Below are 13,650 nucleotides of genomic sequence, written 5' to 3' on the forward strand. Positions count from 1 at the left end.
GTGAGGAAAATTCTTAATACTCCTCTTGCAATTTAACTAGTAGGTAGACAAAAACCTCTTAGCAAATCTCCAACACTACTGTACTCAATATTCAGATATGTTGGAGTCCAGGTTATCCATGTCGCGGATTTGCTCGTCTTGTGCATGTTTATGCACCTCAAAACACTTTATAAAATTACACCCACCCAGAGGAGCTTCAGCTCATTCTGATGGGTGTTGCAAGGTGTCCCACAAACTGACACTTTAAGAAAAGAGCAATATTTCAGTGGAATGACATAGCTGAGAAAACACAACAGAGATTTTGATTACAGGAACAAAATATGATGATACAAACCACAACCATCAAAAGCTGTAATTAAGTATATGACACATATTGAGGATTACACATCAGTACAGATTAATCTTGGCCCTCCAGCCTCATCTTACTTGCTTGGCTCTTTCATGGAAAGCTTCACTTTCGAATTAAAGTAATGGAAGCATGTTCTCTGTCTAATTGGCCATATGTACATGAATTCTGCTTTGCATGGTTTTCCTAAGGAAATTCAACAGAAACTGAATTGTCTTTATCTTTCTGGAAAACAACGTGACACAGAAAATGTACTTCCTGTTGCTCATAATGGAAGTCTTTCCCTCAGAAATCTCCTCTTTCCAATGGCAATCAAGTTAAATAAATGAAAAATGATAGCACAATTGTCCACTGTAAAATCTGTTTACAGAGACAGATGTGACAGCAAGATGTAGTGTTCCAGGACCCACAGGAAATTTGCAGAAAAAAGTATTCTTAGAATAATTTAAATGCAAGCGTATGACCATGGAATGTTACTCCTAGATGATATGAATACTAACAGGACAGGGTTAACTTTATGGAAGTCAGTGGAAAATCATGACAAGGAGCATGAGGAAGACAGAGGAGTGGGGCTGTGCTTGGAATTTGTTTGGCTGTAGGATGTGGTAAGAACAGAAGGAATATAGTTGTAAGTTGTAGACCAGCAGGCAGTAACAACCTCCTGCTGGCACCTTTGTGACTGACTGTGATACTACTGACACCAGTTCCAGTCCCACCACCAAACTATGGGATGGTTTTCTTCAAGGACTAGTTGTGTATTTTGATTTGAGAAATCAGTGGAAACTAAAAAGCAAAGCACATGATCAGAATCTGCAAATTCTTAGTATCTTATTAAGGACCCCCATTTCACCAAGGTAGCAAGTAGACACGTTAAAAGTAAACACATTTCTTCAGAACTGTCTTCTTAAACCTCTGCTTCTAAATTTCACCCAAATGTCACTTCAAGAACCCAAAGGTTTTCTTAAATGCCTGCAAGAAAAATTCAGGCCATCAGTCTGCCCTAATTCAGTGTCCCACACCAGTCCCAGAGGGCTCGTGTTTTCAGACTTCTTAGTACTATATAGTAGTTTATGTTTTTTTAAAGCACAAGCCCTAGTTACTTCAGCCTTGTTGCCATAGCTCAGCTCCACTGCGTTTCATGTTTGAAATCATACTTAGATGATTGAAGTGATGTGCCCACCATCATATAAGAAAGCTGTGGCAGATTCAGTGAGGAAATTCTCTGGGGCAGCAATCAAATTCCTTAATACTGAAAATGTCCAACATTTTAGTCTGATTTCCTAAGGGGGTGAACCTGATGTGATGGCATCTCTTCTGTCTCTGTGACTGATTCTTTCTGTCGGTCCTCTTTCTCACAATAACTTTGGATCCGTCTGGCTGATATCAGCCAAACTGGACAGACGAGTAGAAATCTTAAAGATATTAAAGTACTCATGACTGAGATGTACAAAAATACTGCCTAAGGATTACACGTGCCTGCTCAAAAATATTACCATTCTGCCTGACCAACTCAGCTGCTAAGAGGCAAATGACCAGTCACTCTATTCACTGCACTACCCGTAGTGCTTCTTGTCTAACAGACAGGCCAAAAAGAAACAGGAACATGGAAAATTATTGGGAAGGAAGTAGATGGTCTTTGGCAAGTAGGATGCATAGGGCAGAAAAAAGGTTGGTTTTGTGGAGGAGGAGACGAAAGTTCTGCCTCACTTTCTGAAGGAGAAATCTTTATTAGCCTGTCATATTTTTTAACTCATAAGAATGGAGCTCTAGAATGAATGACCAGAGAGAGGTAATAGGACAGTTGGAGGATCTCAGTGAGGAAAACACTGGATGGTAAATTCACTCATTTTCAGAAATCACAAAATTCACCTGTCTGCTGTCACTAGAGATGTCCTAAACACAGGAGGAGGAAAGGAACAGATTTTGTGCCTCATTGCTCATTAGGAATTTTACACCTCAAAAATAATTTGTCCCCAAGTATATTTTTGACCACTAAGAGTATGCCCAATATGCTGGAGATCTGTTCATAAAAGCTTTCATGGTATTTCTTCCTCCTGTTTTTCTGCAGGTCTGCAAACGTGTGAGTTCACTTTACAACCTTCAATTAATTCTGTTTACAAGCTCACTAGTCATCAGTCCCTCAATCCAATGCAAACAGGACTTCATTAAGTTTTCAGATTATATTTTTTCCTTTTCAGGCTTCAACTTTGTTTACTATTTTCCTTTCAGCTTTTGAGATCGAATCCTACTAACAGCAGTCTGCATTATTCCATGAGCCTGCTCCCTAGGATACATCAGTTTTCTGGAGCAGATAGGGAACCCATGTACATAATTCCATCATTAAGTAATTCCCAGGGAGGGACTGAATTAAAGTGGCTCAGTCAGTTTGCTAAGGCCAGATCCCTGCCAAATGCACAGCCTGTACTACAACACACAGCTGTGAAAAGAAAATGATTGCATTATTATGGTTTTAACTGTGAGTTTTCTGGGAACAAAACAGAAGATTGTTTCTCTAGCTTGCCTATAATAGGAGCTATTTGAGCTGTTTTGGCTAAAAAATTTCAACAATATTTTGTGTGGTCTAGCTATGTGTTCAGTCCATGCACAAAGCACCATATGTACATAAAGTTTTTTAGTCCACATAATTATGGGTTTGTAAAGTTGTGAGCAGCTGTAAACAAGGTCTTAAAATGCGTAACATCAATTGTACTTTTTAGCAGGTTACTAAGCTGTTCTGGAAAATAATATCAGCTTATTAGAAAATGTGGAATTTTGGCAAATTTTTTTCTGGCAGATTTTTTTTGGTTTTTTTGGTTTTTTTTTGGTTTTTTTGTATAGTAGAGCTATTGCAAAGCAATACAAAAACTCAAGCTAACAGCAAACAACAGCTAATTGAAGATTTCTAGATTTATTGACTGTATGATGACACATGCTACACTTTGGGCACTTCTTTTCCAAGAACTTCATGAACATTAACCCCCATGGGACTCTATGAGCAACACATAAAGATGCGTCTATGAGTCAGCTTGCTTCAACATAAATGTAATTTTCAACATCCTAGAAATCTGAGGTGTGCATGACACAGCACTTAGGAGAGACCTAAGCTTTTTTGGAGTGTAGCTGGAGGCATACGTACATAAACCCCTAGTACATCTAAAATGACAAATGACAATTTGACAATTATGTTCAAGTACCCATATTGTGTCAAGCAATAGTTCAATTATCTCGTATGCTGAGCTCCTTTCAGGAATGCAGCTGACTGTAGAAACAACTGCTGATTTGCACTGGTCATCTTAGGATCTGAACTGATTTTTCAGAAGATGAGATTTTCCCCTCTGATAACAAAACCTGTGGAAGAGAGCCTAAGTAATTGGACATGTGAGCTGAGGAAGAGAACATTAAATGATGCAATTTTTATGATGATTTCTTGCCAATGTCTCAGACTGAAAGTCACCTTCAGATTTCCACAGTGTACAGTGGTGAAGCCTCTATAAAATTTTATGACACACACTATACTTCAGGTACACTATTTTTCCAAATATTTCCCTAGAGTTAACACTTCTGAGACTCTATTAGCAAAAGATAAACTAGATTTGAGAGCTGTTCTGCAAATAGAGGAGGGCTTTTCAAAGTCTAACAAAACTCATTGTCTTTCAGTAACCTTTGTCCAGGCACAAATCTCTTTCCCAGAGCTATTCAGTGGCAGCTTATCAAAGGAAACAAAGAAAATTAATATAACTTTGAATAGGACCCACTTCTAGATGCAGATTTCAAAAGACAACCTGCCTTGGACTTGCAAATGAAATAAACTTTAGCCAAGGGATATTTGAGTGGTTTGAAATCTTCTCATGCCAACCAGAAGTCACAGAAAGAAGCTTATGGGATTCTGGAAACAGAGGACAACAGTCCCAAATATCTGGAACAAGTAGATGAATAATGTCTGAACAGAGGCATCAGACTCCAGAGGAACTGTACTTTGGAACATGATATTTGTGGTCACACTACAGTGACCTCAGTGGCTGGAGTGGTAAGAGTGAATCACCAGCTCATCATCATCATCCCTCCATTTGAGGGTGTGCCAAACCTTTGTCGAGGATGGTAGCATGACTAATAGCAATCATCATAAGAAAGTATGTCATCACCTTGTACAGCCTGCCAAAGGGAAAACAGAGCTTCAAAGACTGCAATTTCCCTGTTTCCTCCAGACTTACTGAAGACTGTATTCTATTTAAAGAGAGTGAGAATGACCTTGGGGACACAGTTTTGGAAAAGATCATGCACGCCACAGACTGGTTAACAAGCGTAAGCTTCACTTGCGTTCAGACTTGGATTTTCAAGTGGCTCTCACACAAACTTGGGTCTACCCCATTGTCTACATTTGATATTTTCCAAATGGATGGAAATTATTTCATGTTTTCTGCACGTCAGCTGGGAGATGCCATCTTTTTGCACAATGTGCAACATAATATATCATATATAAATGAATATAAGCTACTTTCTGTTAGTCACCTGAAATGAAAATGTTCCTTCTCTTTACTAGGAATCTTATTTGTTCTGGGTATCCGTTGATATTTATGGAATCAATATATAATTTGGTATCAGTGTATTTAATCATAATCAGCCTGAGTGCAGTGTTTAGCTGAACATATAAAATGTACGGTAATGACTTTAAAATGTTTAATTTAAGAATCTCTGCCTCTGTGCATATGAATCAGAGACCTGTGTTCAATTATTGATAGTAATTAGAGCACAGAAGCAGACAAACAGCATCTGGTGACAGGAATAATTTCACAGCCTAGCCCGTATCCAGAGTCTCGTTTGGAACCAAAGTAAATGCATCACTGATTGATTCCTTGCAATCTATGAATTCATACTGTGGTTTCTAAACAACCCTTTGGAACCTGTCTCTCATTTTAGAAGTCCTGATAGGTTTATACATCTATGTGTGGAACAGATGTGGCACGGGGGTACGGTTGGTCAGGTTTCTGAATGTAATCAGAATGAGAAAATTATACCTAACTACTTCTCTGTTTTCATTCACGCTGTCTTGTGAATGCTAAAACTTCAATTATGTATAGGAATTTGAGTCTCAGATTCAGGGCATTAAGGCACAAAACCATTCTGGTAAATATTAAATGTGAATTTTTAAGAGCAAATTGCCAAATACTGCAAACTAAGTTACAAACAATTTTAAGAGAAAAGGTTTTGATTCTGTAAATACTGAAACCCAACAAAACCTCTTAAATAAAGAACTTGCATCATAGATAAATTGCCTATGTTTCACAGGGTTACATTGCCTGTCAACAGTGAATAACCTGAAAAAGTGCCACACCGTTCTGAAAATGTCATGAAAGCAGAAAGTTTCAGATAATTAAATACGGATATAATTCATCTATATTGGCTAAAATCTAATAAATTAAAGAAGTGGCCATCAAATTCTTGTGAAAGTTTGTCAGTCCTCAAATATTCTTAGGGAGGCACAGACCCCTTGAGAGTGAACAAAAAGTTGTCTGTTCTTTTGAGCAGCTCTTAGAAGGGTGCCTTGAGTATTCATGGACAACAGGCCACGAAACACCACTGGAACCAAGAAAATAAATCCTGTGTTTTTCCACTAGTGCTAAGAAGCTCCTTTTGGTCACTCTGAGATGGTGTTAATTTTCCCCATAGCAGTCCTCCCAGTGCTGTGCTGTGCATTGGTAGCTGGAAAGGTGTTGGTGTAGCCAAAACCGGTGTTTTGGCTACTCTGAGCAGTGCTGGCACAGCACCAGTAACATCTCTCCAACAACCCCCCTCTACCAATATATTGAGGGTGGGCAAGATCTTGCGAGAAGGCACAGCCAGGAATGCTGACCCAACAGACCCTTTGTTGTCAGCTCAACAATAAACATTGCTTCTCTTGAAAGGAGAATGAGGATGCATCACTTCTTACAGCATTTGTCTTCTGGAGCAACTGCCACGCATGCTGAATCCTGGGAAGTGGTTGGACATTGCCTGCTGACGGAAAGCACAGAACAAATCTTTTGTTGTCACGGTATCCCACAGTGGTAGGGAGGAGAAGAGAGATCCAACAGGCAGGAATTGTGCAGCAAGATTGATTTATTTAGTTATTTTACAAAGTCTTTTATAGACTTTTTTCTTCATAGTCTAATTGGTCAAAGGATCAGCCACCCCTTGGGGTGATTGGCTAAAATCCTAAAATACCCATTGTCAAAATATTTTTCTACTGTACCATAAACAAAGCTCTGCAAGGTCACAGATCTTCATAGTTTATAGAACTCTACTAATATCTTCCGTGAGAGAGAAAAATATCTCACGGGACTGGAAAGAAGCAAGGAAAATTCTTGCTACCAGCATATTTGTGTCCATATTTTGTCTTCCTTTTCTTTCACATATAGCTTCTGTTTTATTAAGCTGCCTTTATCTTGACTCATATATTTTTTTTCAAACATATTTTCTCCTCTCTGTCCAGATGAGGAGGGGAGTGATGGAGTGGCTGTTTGGGGAGCTGGTGTTCATCCAGGGTCAAACCACTAGAGAAACACCTGATGAAAGTCTTCTGTGTCTCTCAAGGAGAGTCTAGCTCCCCACCATAATGAGTCTGCATTATACAGAAACACTCGTAAGAATTTTCATCACACAGGAGTTATCTTGAGAGTCTAGGCAAGGTTTTGAAGTGGTTGTTAAAATTCATCAAAACGCAGGATTAGGGCTTATACAAGAGTGTTTCTTCCCCCTCATACATGCTGAGACATACTATCACTTGTGCTGTTTTTACTAATCTTTCTTCTTAATCTGCCTGAACATTGGTTCTCAGGCTTTGAGAAGCTGTTTTTTCATATTACTCCGTAGGCAAGCAGGAAGAAAAGGAAAAACAGACACTTATTACTTTCAGTAAGACTGCACAGAAAGCAATAGCAGCATAGAATTATTTTTTCCAGTAAACAAGATGGAAGGAGGTGGAGAACCATGACTCATGGACTGGCACTGCCTTTCAGTCAGAACTAAGAAAAATTATTAGTCTGATTCAAAAAATATTAATATTAGTGTGACGTCAAAAAGGTGATCAGAAGGCTGGATCAGCTCTCCTATTAAGACAGGCTGAAAGATTTGGGGTTGTTGAGCCAGGAGAAGAGGATGCTCCAGGGAAATCTTGTGGTGGTCTTCCAGCAACTAAAGGGGCTACAAAAAAGATGGGGAGGGACTTTTCACAAGGGTATATAGTGATAAGATAAAGGGTAATGACTTTAAACTGCCAGAGGTTGTATTCAGTTTAAGCACTAAGAAATTCTTCTGTGTGAGGGTGGTGAGGCCCTGGCACAGGTTGCCCAGAGAGGCTGTGGCTACCACATCCCTGGAAGTGTCCAAGGCCAGGTTGGACAGAGCTTGAAGCAACCTGGGGTAGTGGAAGGTGTCCCTGCCCATGGCAGGGGGTGAAACTGGGTGATCTTTATGGTACATTCCAACCCGAATGATTTTATGATTCTATAAAATATGTATTGTTCTTGCTGAAACCAAGGTTGTTCTACTTTACCAGAAGAAATATAAATTAACCTACTCTCATTCTGAAAGCACTGTTTTTCACTCTTATGGGGAGGGGAATGAAGAGGGAAGCTGAAGTTATCCCTATGGCATCATTAGAAGGAAAAAGTACCCATTTATGTGGTGGCAGCATCAGGATTGGGGTTCTTCTCCCTGTGGAAGGGAGACAATTCTCAGTGTCACTGTGCATTGAGTCACCACTGCAAAACTGAGGTGTCCTGAGCCTCTGTATAGAGTTTAAACAAAAACAAAGTTTGTCTCATATTTTAATGACTCACAGCAGAAGGAGAGAAAGGAAAAGAACATTCTTCAGTCAAGATGAAAGACATACAACTTTGTTGATTTAGGTGGTAAGGAGTGCTGTGGCGGATAAAGGTATGGCTCAGATAAATTGATAAATGGGTATCTTTGGAAAGAAGTTAAAGAAATGGTAGACAGGTGATTTGAGAAAACACGCTCTTTTTTCATTATTTAGTAGCAAAAACCTGCATGCCCTAAACTTGTAACTACCAAACAATGCTGCTTCCCTAAAATGTGAGACAGTTCCCTCACTGAGAAATCCTGTGCTTTACACTGCACTGTCTCTCTCTGTCATGGCTGAAGGGGCAAAGAATGGTTATTTCACAATATAATAGCTTAAGAATAGATGTAATGAAAAAAATGCTGATATTTCTGTGTTGAGAGGAGAAAAAGAAAAAAGTTACAGTGACCACGCGTGAAAGCCTGAGAAATGCACCCTGGGAAATGTAGTTTTATATTAATGTGTAGGACAAGTGATTTCCAATATTCTGTACATTTTAGAGATTATGCAGTTTTTAAAGAAATGTATCAAAGAATGGCAAACATCTTAATAAAAACAAACAAACAAACAAACAAAACCTAACACAACCATCTTCATTAACACATTAGTAGAACTTCAGGTTCTTTCATTATATCATTCTCATATTGTGCTATTTCCTGCACTGGCATGAACATGTTATTGGGTCTCTTACGTATCTTATGTACATTCCATCAAAAACACTTACCTATTTTTTAAGCAATTAAATGAAAATTGAATCTATATTCATGCTTCTTCAACATAAAAGGTTTTCCTTAAATTATTTTTTACTAGAATAGATATTTTCTGAATGTTGATAAATGCTGTGATTTGGAAATTTCACCTTTCAGAAATAACCCACAACAAAATAAATTACATACTTACTACAAGAGACTTTATTGAATTATTACTTTATTTAATACTCTTTCAAGTTTTGGTTAAATTTTCACTGTGGCAAATTTACACTGCTCTAATTAATCAAAATCAGCTCCTTCTGCTGTTAGAATACAAGCAAACAATGTATCATTAGCTAAAAAAAACGCAGCCAACCAGCATCCGTGTCTTCAGGTTTTTTACCTTCAGCTGTGACATAGAAGATAGTCAACTTGTTCACCAAAACATTTTCTCTTTGCTTTTTGAGGTCATGAAGAAGATATTTTCTCTACCTGTCTACTCAAGAGCTGTATTTCTTGGGATCTTCAATGCCACTTGAAAGCCACCCTTGGCCCAAGCTCTGGGTCTCCACTGAAGGGAAATAAAAAGACCTGTGAAGCTCCTTTGGACTTTTGGAACTCTCTTGTGAAGCTCTAGATACTCTCCCCACCTAGCTGTACTTCATCCTTACGTTGCTGGAGATCCTAAAATGTGAAAGGGAAGTGCTGCTGCGAAGTTTCCCTCACATTCTATGATCCATAACAGGTAATCTATTATCTCTTTTCCAAGACTAACCTGTCAAACCTATTCCAGTTTCTCCCACTTGGCACCTTTACATCTTCTCTCCGTTTACATCCGTTTCTGCTTAGTTTCATTCCTGTAAGCCACCAATACATTAGTGTAGCCTTGCTTTCTCCTCTTCTACCCAGTCAAATCAATCTTTTCTACACAATTTTTTGTTCTTTTCCTTCTTTCCTACATTTCTACCCTCTTGCATTTTCCAGAAGTAAAATTCAGAATGGATTTTAGCAATGCACCAACAGTTGTTTTCTGATAATGTTTTTTTCCTGTCCTTAAAGACGTGTGGAATATGCAGGTTGGCACATGTGCTGCTTGCCTGCAAAGGAGAAATCACCTGTCTTATTACAATAGCTGGAACACACTAAAACTCACTAATTAGAACTTCTTCCCATTCAAAGTAATAATAGAATATCTGTCTTTGACTTTTGGGAGGACTTTGCTTCAGAAGCCCTTACCCTAAAATCTTAACTTTTCTTGAATCACTACCAAAGGAAACAAGTTTTAAACAATCCTGCCAGTCATCCAGACTAAAATGTTTCCAAAGTTCCTGGAAGACAGAAATTCTTCAGCCTAACTTTAGGAAGTCTATTATCCACTGTACTACGATGTAAAATTAATCACAAAACACTACTTTTTTTGTAGTGGCATTGCCAGTACTGAAAAAGGGACTTTTAAAAAGAAGGATGAAAGCAAAGGGCTCTCCACATCCATCTGTAGTTTAGGAGGTTCACAGAAGTGTGAAGTGACCAATTCATCTCCATGAAATGTTCCCAGCTGAATGAGAAAACAGCATGGAGATGAATCTAGTCTGAAGCAGCAGCTTTTAAATGTTTGAACAGCTTCAGTCACCAGATCTGGTTCTATTATTGCTGCCTTAGAAGAATCAATGCTTCTGTTCCAAGGATGTGCACCTTGCATTTGCCATCTTCACTCTGCCCCAGCCTGGATTTGAGATCCTCCATAGAGTTTCACTTCAGAGAAGTGGGTTTTCTCTTCTGCCTCTGGGAGACAGTATATGGAGAGAACAGGAAGAATCAGACCCCTGTCAGAGGGGAAAGATGCCCCAAAGCCATTTGGAATTTGGTACTGTGGGGGAGTGCAAAAAATAGGGCAATTAGACATCTTCAGAAACAGAAGAATTCCCAAACTCGTGTTTCATGCAAGAACTAAAACTATCAAGGATTGCGCATACAGTGACAGATTCATATTGATGCCCCAAAAATGTTTAATTTAGAGCTCACTGTCAAGCTTCCCCTATTTTTCCTTTTCCTATCCCTTATCCCTCCTCCAGCCTGAGACTAAATCTCTTTTTTTTCTCCCAAATACTTTATTCTCTTTCTCCTGCTCACCCAGCTCACTTCCATAGCAATATGCTGAATTTCTGAAGAACAATCTGCAGTAATCCTAATATATTCTCATCACATACACATGCTATCCAGAATCAGTCACAAATAAGTTATTCTTCTAACATTTATTCTGGAAGTAGATATTGAAATCATCACCCATGACCCTACAGGAATAATAAATGTCTCTTCATCCCAGAAACCTCAAATTTGAACTGACTGTTAGCCAGAAATTCTACTTTGAGGAACTTCATTCTGTGCAGTATATTGAATATCTGAGACAAACATCAAAAAGCCACCAGTTTTTCTTCTGAACAGTATTTTCAAGGTTCCTTCCAATAATGAATAATTGTTTCTTCACTCTGGCTTGGTTAAAAGTTGAGATGGAAAATAATCAGATCATTATTTTAAGCTCCAAGGTAATTAGAGAAAAATCTTAAAATTTTCTAAAATAAGAAGAAATGCTATATTCATAAAGGGAAAAGCTATCTCAGGAACTTCTTGCACAAGTAACAGGAAATCTGAAGCAGAAGACATTATTTACCAATGTAAAGGAAAACAAACTTTTTAGAAGTGTATGGGCAGTCTTTTTCATTCTAGAGATCAGAGAACAGACAACCTTTAAAAACAGCTTTTCAGCTTCACCCCAAACAGGGTTAGTTCACTTCAGTATCATCTCTTTTGTGGAGATATCCAAGACTGGGAACAAACCAGAGAAGTTAAGAAGGGAAGGCAAGTGTATCCCTTTTGAGTCCCTGAATTTCTAAGGAAATGTTGAACAGTTGAAGGGAGTCAAGAGGAAAGCAAGCAAAATTTCAGGAAACTTATGCTAGGAGACTGAACAGCTTGGAAATTGTTTTCTGGGAGAGTAACAGCAGAGTGAGCTGGTAGCAATTTTCAACTACATAGACTCCTGCAAAAATGAAAGAAATTATTTATTCACAGTGTCAGAGTTCATAATAAGGCAATATTTTTGAAATCTTGGCAAAGATTAGCTTGGAGTGAGAGATACCTTCATGACTAGAGATCTCTGGAAATACAGAAAGGAATAGGAAATATAATCTTGCTTGTGTAAAATTGGTGAACTTGATAATAAATTAAGATTTGTTCCTTCTCTTCTTTAAGATCATACAGCGAAGATGAAAAAGCAAACATCACATTAAAATGAAAGGCTGCATAAAAGCAGAAGGGAAATGAATTCTCAAAACATGTCCAGTTTATACATTTCACGATGTAAAGCTACACGGTAGGAGAAAGAATAGTCATTACTCAAAAATGTGGTGAGAGGGGAAATTTGGGAACTGCTGTTACACGCACTGCTGCTGATGTCCTGGAAAAAGTGAAAAAAGAGTGTACTACAGGCAGCTACCAGAAATGCGAAGGAATGATATCTGCACCGCAATCTTGGTAGATCCAGACTTTCTTCATGTGCTCCCTGTACAGAAGAAAGCCACCAGTTACTCAGAAATTTCCATGTGCTCCATGGGACCAACATCCCTTTCCCCTCCACGTGAGTGGTGTTGCCAGCTACAGTTCCCTGTCAAGCAGCAATATTAGAATGGCAAAATGTGGGAAGCACTGAGCTTTCCCAAAACCCCTATTTTGTCTTCTTGTGCTTGGAATGACATTCCTGTACCTCAGTGTACCCTACTACTGCTGAGTTTTTTCATTTGATACAGATAGAACTGGAATATCCTCAAAAACAGAGAGGAAAAAGAAGTATTTGTGGACCGTTTTTAGCATTCAAACAGAATAGGAGAGCATGCTTCATGAAGATTAACCTCTAGAAAGGAATCTGAATGTAGGAGTGGACTTACTTTGAAAAAAAAGCTAATGAGAAACAGCTACAACAAACAACAAGCTGAAGAGGTTCTTGTCACCTTGTGATTAGATGGGGGATTCAGTCACCTTGTCCGTACTTGAGCCAGCCACAACTTTGACATTGGTTTTGAAATACAGAGCTAAAATAGTCCCAGTGTAGCCAGTGAAGGCGAACTTACTGAATGAAAGGACAAAAAGGGCAGCTGCAAAGGAATAAGGCGGTAACTAAACTAAGAACTAGAATTTTTCCAAAATGGAACTCAGAATGCAGATACATTCTATCCATAATAAAAAAAGTGTTCTAGGACAGGTGGATCTGTCTCTCAGTAGAGTAGAAATTTTATCCTGGATTTGAGAACCGTTCTTCTAATGACAGCATTCTTTCCTGTGCCCCTTGTGAAAACCTTTTTCTTGAAAATATTTTTTGTGAGTTCTGCCTGCAAGCTCCATATTGCACCTTATACATACGAAGAACAGGTTCAAAACTTTATTAAATGACTATTGAACTATGCAGTTGTCTGGTCTGGAAGTGTGGAAAGAACTCTCAGAAGCAGTAAAGTGACAGAGGACAAACTAAGAACTATAAGCAATTTATTATGTAAATGTAATAAATATATGTGAAAAAATTCTGATGAAGAAGGATGAGTTTGAGACAACTGGTTTGAAGAGCAGTCTTTTTGTTAGTTACAGGTAGTTTAGATTTGGATGTTGGTACCCTTTGAGTATAAAAAGGCACTGTAGTTAATGGATCACTTCACCTAACTTTGGAATCTAAAATTAGTGTAAGCTTTCTGTCTAGTCTGCTAAAAACTCTTCTGGAAGGTATGTCA

This window comes from Corvus cornix, chromosome Z (genome assembly GCF_000738735.6).
Source record: "Corvus cornix cornix isolate S_Up_H32 chromosome Z, ASM73873v5, whole genome shotgun sequence".
Lineage (NCBI taxonomy): Eukaryota > Metazoa > Chordata > Aves > Passeriformes > Corvidae > Corvus > Corvus cornix.